At 42.6% G+C, this 7,128-nt stretch overlaps 1 pseudogene; it reads right to left on the bottom strand.

Annotated features, from left to right (window-relative positions):
* Nucleotides 1-756: 756 nt before the first annotated feature.
* LOC100353787 (CLIP-associating protein 2-like) lies at nucleotides 757-4,708 on the bottom strand (annotated as a pseudogene).
* Nucleotides 4,709-7,128: the final 2,420 nt, after the last annotated feature.

Genomic DNA, 7,128 nt, shown 5'->3' with positions numbered 1-7,128 from the left:
GAGGCCAGCTGAAGTTCAACTTAGTCCTGCATTGTTTCATGTCATTTAAGTATTTCTAGCATAGGACATGATACAGAACAAAACTCAAAGTAGGAATAAAAATATTATTCTGCAGTGGAATAAAGGCAAAATGTTTAAGAGTGTTAACTTTTAAAGTTTTAAGCACTCCTGTTCAACCAGCATTTAAAAAATTATATAATCATAAAACCGGCAAAGGTTAATGGGAAGACAAAGAAGTACAAATATGTGAAATGATGAATTAGGTTAAGAGTTACTTTGTACTGATTGATGTTTATACTGCTTCTTGGGGCTGATGCTGTGGGTGCAGTAGGTTAATCTTCCTATGGCCTGAGAAAGCAGAAGATGGCCCAAGTGCTTGGGCCCATGCATCCATGTGGGAGACGTGGAAGAAGCTCCTGGCTCATGGCTTCAGATTGGTGTAGCTCTGGGGAGTGAACCAGCAGATGGAAGACCTCTCTCTCTGTCTCTGCCTCTCTCTATAACTCTGTCTTTCAAATAAATAAAACAAATCTTAAAAAATTATACTGCTTCTTCATGAATCTTCAATAACTATCATAAAAGTTACATGCAGACTGAGGGCAGTCCTGTTACAGAAAGTAGAAAATGAAACAAAACAAAAATATAAAACTAGGAAACAATGGTTAAACTCCAGAAAATAGTTTTGAGATTCCTTTTCATTAATGAGGGTAGTGTTTCCTTTTTTGGTAGAGACCTGGTTCAGTTTGATAACCTTCATTAATTTTGTCCAGGAACATCAGTAGTGGGATCAATTCCTCCAGAACCTGTCTGTGCATTTTTGATGTAAAGATGACAAACATTTTATTGCTGGTGCGTTGACTGAGATGTGGTTTTAGTTCATCCCCAATCACTGCATGAACAGCCACCAGACAGAAGACACCAGCTTCCTGAACACTGCTCTCTGAGTTATCATAACCCTGTATTAGGCCTAGCATAATTTCTGGCAAAAGTAGGTTAAGGGGTTCCTTGGACTTTCTATCACTTTTGTTTGCATTTTGATTGCAGCCAGGTTAATTGGGTAATCTGTAGTTTGGATGATAGGACCAGGCACTTTGATACATTGCCCTGGACTAATGGAAGTAGCTAACACTGCTGCAGCATCCTCAGTAGATCTCATCACCTCCTTATGAGGATCTTTATGTGCTTTCAATGTTTCCATTCTGCATAGCTTGCTTGCTTATTTATTTATTTATTTATTTAATGGGTAGAGTTATAGACAGTGAGAAAGAGAGACAGAGAGAACGGTCTTCCTTCTGTTGGTTCACTCCCCAAATGGCTATCATGGCCGGTGCTGTGCTGATCCGAAACCAGGAGCCAGGTGCTTCTTCCTGGTCTCTCATGTGGGTGCAGGGGCTCAAACACTTGGGCCATCCTCCACTGCCTTTCTGGGCCGCAGCAGAGAGCTGGACTGGAAGAGGAAGCAATCAGGACTAGAACCCGGTGCCCATATGGGATACTGGCACTGCAAGCAGAGGATTAACCAAGTGAGCCATGGTGCCAGCCCCTCTGTATAGTTTTTAAGTCTTGCTGGTTGATGCCTTAGGGTTTCTTTCAAAACCTTTAATTCCAAAGTCCTGATTGTTGGCTCTTTATCCCCAAGGGTTTCAAGCAATAAAAGCAATATTGTTTTGAAATGTTCATCCCAAACACTGAAAGATTTTTCCTATGCCAGTTTCATGAGTTCATAGAGGGTGACTTTTCTTCCACACGTTCCTTGTGATTAGGCAGCTCCTTCAATAATTCTGCAACTAGGTCAGAATGGTCTAGGAAAAGATCATCAGGAAACTGGTTGGCATCATAATCACTGGAATTTATAAAATCTCCTGGATCCATCTGATTGACTAGTTTCTATGTAATTAAGGATAGCAACCTTCACCTTCAAGCTTGGTGCTTGGGTCTGATCAACTGTTAATCTCACTAGAATATTAAACTGGAGATCAATTGGAAAAGATTCTCTGGTGATATCAGGGGTTTTCTGAACTTTTGCCGGAACAGATCCAAGCAAGTCAGTACCCATTTTATAAGTAGCTGTGTCAGCAGCACAAATGATAAATCTTGAGGATAATCCTTGTGGACCTGTATCAAATCCACTAAACTCTCCAAAAACATGTTGAACACCCTGCCATGAGGATCAGCAAATATTCTTGTGAATACATCATGTAATCTTTTCAGTTCAACTTGACTTGAGGTTCTCTGATTTTTTTAGTAAGTTCTGCAGACCCAGAAGTCCTTCCTTCCTTTCTGACCAATTTAACTAGCACATCTATTAAGGACTTTTGCAGCATCTTCCATCTGCCTCAGAAATGTAGGAATACTACCATTTCAAGAACTATATGAGCCTTCTAAACAAGCACCAGACACATTGCTGTTGGCATCATCATCTGAATACATTCCATATGATTCATATCTTTGAGCAGGTTTTTCAGGGCATCTGTTACTGCCTCTTCCACATTGGAACCCGTGTTCAGGACATGCAATGCACTGACAGAAGATGACTGTCAGCTTGATTGGCTGATCTCATACCCTAGATGCAAGGGCTGAAAACAGCCAACAAGACTTGCATTCCGGCTCCTTTCCTGACTTGCTTCCTGGCTGCATACCTGACTCATACTTGGTCGAGGAATATGACAACTATGGGCAACTGAGAGCCTTGATGGACTAGCCTCTCTGCTACATCCCTGGCTGCCTGGTATCTTTCTTCTTTTCTGCACTGGGGGCAAATTGACCAGGACTCTTGGAACACCAGAGCTCAGGATAACCTGACTGGCTACCAGGTTGTGACTGGGAGAACATTTTCATTCAGATTTGTCCTCTAGAACCCATCTTGGCATTTTCCATGCCAGTATGTGGTGCCGAAAGCTCTGCTATCACCTGGCCTAGGGAAGCATAGGAACCTGGATTTAGGGCACCTGCACCCAACTGCCCACTTTGCACAGACTGTTCAGAAGTATGATGTGCCTTGGCACCAGCAGCAGCATTCACATCAATGTCACTTTGTGAACACTGCAGACTTCCTGGAAGGGAACTGACTTTGCGGCTACCTGCTGATACTCTTCCAGCCACAGCTGACAGATTTGCTGTAGACCATTTGGAAGAAAAAAGGCAATTGAGGCTTTCTTGTGAGCTAGATGAGGACCTGTCTGATTGTGGAAGACATGCTACACTGCTGGAACTCTTTAAGTAGGCTTGAAGACTTTTGATAAGATGGTTCAAGGGAATTATACAGTGTCTCAGCTTCACCAGGAAATAGGTTCTAAGACCCATATATGTGTTTCTTGTTTCTACTCTTGCCTCAGCATTAGCATCAGCATTATGAATCGCCTTCTTAATAGTTTTGACCAAGTCAGCTGCATATCTTTATAAAGAATGAGTCTGCCACTCTTGCAACAGCAAATCTAAAAATTCAAATGAATGCCTCCTCACAGACTGATTTTGATGTGCAATTGCTTGTTATTAAAGGTATAAGTCTGGGCACATGAGTATTCTGAATGATGAACATGATTGCTGCACATCCAGAAGTTGCCATGACTGTTCCAGCTATGGTAATGCAAGCTTCCTGAACCACTTGAGATCTCAAATCCTTAGCTGAAAGTTTAAGAGACCCATCAAACAAGTGTAAATGTTGGAAAAAGCAATCATATTGTGCAGCTCCAGCAACCAGCAGTGACTGGCATGCTGATCCCAGTCATGTTTGTCATCTGAAAAAATTTCACTGATTTTATTTAAAGTTTCTTCAAGTTCTTGACTAGAACAGATCTGAGTAGAAGGGACATCTGTAAAAGCTTTTATAAAATCTTCCTTGTCAACTGCTCCAGAAACTCCTTTTGAAGCATCTCCAACCTTAGGGCCACCTGCTGAACCAGGTTTCCTTGCACTGTTGACAGGGTTTCTGGACATTTTAGGTTCAGGAACCTTGAAGGCTGAAGCAGCTGATGATGGCCTATTTCCATTCAAGAGTTTTTCATCACCAAAGCTTTTATCTTTGCAGACATTCAAAATCATACCATCTGAATTTTGCACTTCATTAATTTTGGCAACAATCATTTTTAATCTAGCAGATGGAATTCCTCTTGTTAAAGATCTACTCACACTTTCTCTCCCACATGTCTATATATCTCCACTATAGCCAATATTGCAGCTTCTCTCACTTGACTATTAGAATCCCCAAATAGGACACACAAATGTGGTACCAACTTGCTGAGGACTAATGGCTAAGTCCCAAAAGTGTTTAATGTTTCAATAAGACACAGACACATGCTTTTTCATAATTAAAAATTCTTGAAGCCAACAGTCAATTATACATACATAGGTGGTGCTCTTTCATTTAACTTCAATATCACTGAGCTTCATCTCAAACTTTATTTTTGGCATTTTCCATTCTATTAAGGTTTCAATAATCATTGCTACGTAAGATTTAAATTGTGTTGAAAATTTATGAAAAAGGCACTTAAAATTGCCAATCCCATTAATGATACCTGATAGTTGCTTGACCTCATCCAGCCGGTGAGCACATTGATGATTTTGGCTTGGTGGCTCTGGTCCTCTTCCAGGTCTGAGATGGCACTGAGGGTACTGAGATCAGAAGGAGCTCCTGGATGACCTGCAACCTGCTGCCGCTGACCTACTGCAACACCTGGGCACTGAAGTACTCCATGCTGCAGGGTTCCATGGCTGCAGTTAGTGAGGGCCAACTTTCACCCAGCCTCCAGTGCAGGTCAGTGCCAGGAACCCACAGGAAATGCCTTGCCCACCAGAGGTGTGGCTCCCAGGGCTAGGCTGGCAGTGAGAGCAGTGCCAGGTGCCCAGTGGCCCCCAAACTAGTCAAAATTGGCACCCCCTGGGCTCCAGCCTGCTTCCATTGCCATTTCTGTGCTAGGAAGTGAAATTTATTGTTTGACGATTGAGATAGTGAGAACTGTAGGTGTTTGGTTTAAAAGGGGGAAAGGCACAAAATTGCTGCTTTTATTGTTTCTATTTTTTGAAACTCGAGTTATTTATAAGTAAATTTTAAGCCTTGATTTTTTAAAAGATTTTTAAAGATTTTATTTATTTATTTATTTGAGAGGTAGAATTATAGACAGTGAGAGGGAGAGACAGAGGGAAGGGTCTTTCTTCCATTGGTTCACTCCCCAAATGGCCACAATGGCTGGAGCTGTGCTGATCTGAACCCAGGAGCCAGGTACTTCTTCCTGGTCTCCCATGTGGTCACAGGAGCCCAAGTACTTGGGTCATCTTCTGCTTTCCCACACAATAACAGATAGCTGGAAGGGAAGAGGGGCAGCCAAGACTAGAACCAATGCCTATATGAAATGCTGATGCTGCAGGTGGAGGATTAACCTACTGTGCCATGGCTCCAGCCCAAGCCTTGATATAGATAGATATAAAGACAGAGTAACAGAGAGAGGTAGAGACAGAGAGATCTTCCACCCTCTGGTTTACTCCCCACATGGCCACAATGGCCGGAGATGCTCCAATTTGAAGCCAGGAGCCACAAGCTTCTTCCATGTCTCCCAGGCAGTTGCAGGGGTCCTTGAACCATCTTCTACTGCTATCCCAGGCCATAGCAGAGAGCTGTATTGGAAGAGGAGCATCTGAGACTAGAACCAGTGCCCACATGGGATGCTGGCACTACAGGCCCGGGCTTTAACCCACTGTGTCACAGCACTGGACCCTGATTTTTATATTTAATTAGGCTTCTGAAGGTCAGGCATCTTGCAAATTTCAAAGAAAAAGTGTCAAGAGAAAATAATTTTTTCACATATTTAGAAAAATTTTTGAGAATTTCAGCAATGCTCCCATTACTACTGAATTTGTGTTTTCTTTTTTTCTATATTTAAATAGTCCTGTAGTTATTCAGGGCCTCTGGGGAGAGTGAGTCTGACTGAATGCAGCAAATGAAAAAGCCTAAGGCTGTAGTCACCTGTGCTCTCCGGGCCTTTTTCAATCCCCCAGCATGCCAGCTCCTAGTGTAGGGGGATGGGAAATTGCCAGAATGTCCTGAGCAAACTCCCCTGTGGTGGACATTGTTTTCACACTGAGAGAAGGGAAGAGGCTGTGCAGAGATGTCCAAACTGAGACAGGAAAGCCAGGGACGAGTGATCAGTAATGAGGCTGAGCAGAGAGCCTTGGTCTGTTCCCCTGAGCTTTAATGTGAACAATGGCCACTCAGTGTTCACAGACTTTCCAACCTTCTCTCTTTTGAGCTTCAGCACTCCATCTACAACGGAAAGCCAGTGTTGCTTGCTGTTTTGAAAATGGTTTGGGAGACTCAGAGCTGTAATAATACATCAGGTACTGGAATGAAGGTTTTGAGTTTCCTGTAATAAGTACTGTGACTTAGAAGAGGGAGGCAGATACATGGGAGATGGAAGAGTTGCAAGGGCATTACTAAAGACTAGTTAGGGCAGGGCCACAGTGGACACAGTACTGGAGGAGTAGCCAGGCTTTCTCATCTTTACTTTCCTCCCCGAAGTTTTAGATGCATCTCTGTTTTAAATTCCACCATCTTTTCAGAATATAACAACTCCCTTTCCTTGTATTTACTTTCAAGAGCAAGGAAAAGGATAAGTTCCCATTTATTTTCTCCCTGTTCTGTTCAAGATTTGTGCTCCATATTCACTATAATGTTGATGGCCATTGCATTGATACATCCATTATAACAATAGCATCATTCCCTCCTCAGAGGCATCACCACTTTTTAGATTTTGAGACCATGTGTGTCAAGCCACAAATTCATCCTCAGGTAGCTGTCACATCATAGCTTCTATAAAGCTGAGGTAGGAAAGGGGGCTGGGGGTGGTTGTGATTCCTGAGACCCAGAGGAGCTTTATCATAGCATCCTGGATTTTTCTGACTTCTCTGGAGTCTACTTTAGAAGTTGGACCTGCTTCAGGCATTCTAGGGTGAACAGACATCACAGTGGGCCTGAGAGGTCTCAAAGAATAACTGGGTGCATTTTTTCTCTCTGCTTTCAGCTCTTATGAATTGAAACATATCCTTCTCTTCCATCCTTTCTCTCTTTCCCTCCATCTACTTTCTGATATGTTTCTTGTTCTTTTAAGTGCTGTTGCAGCCAATCTCTAAGATGAT

Source organism: Oryctolagus cuniculus, chromosome 7 (assembly GCF_964237555.1).
Source record: "Oryctolagus cuniculus chromosome 7, mOryCun1.1, whole genome shotgun sequence".
Taxonomy (NCBI): Eukaryota; Metazoa; Chordata; class Mammalia; order Lagomorpha; family Leporidae; genus Oryctolagus; species Oryctolagus cuniculus.
The sequence above is the reverse complement of the archived record's forward strand: the minus strand, read 5'-3'. Positions and strand labels throughout refer to the sequence as shown.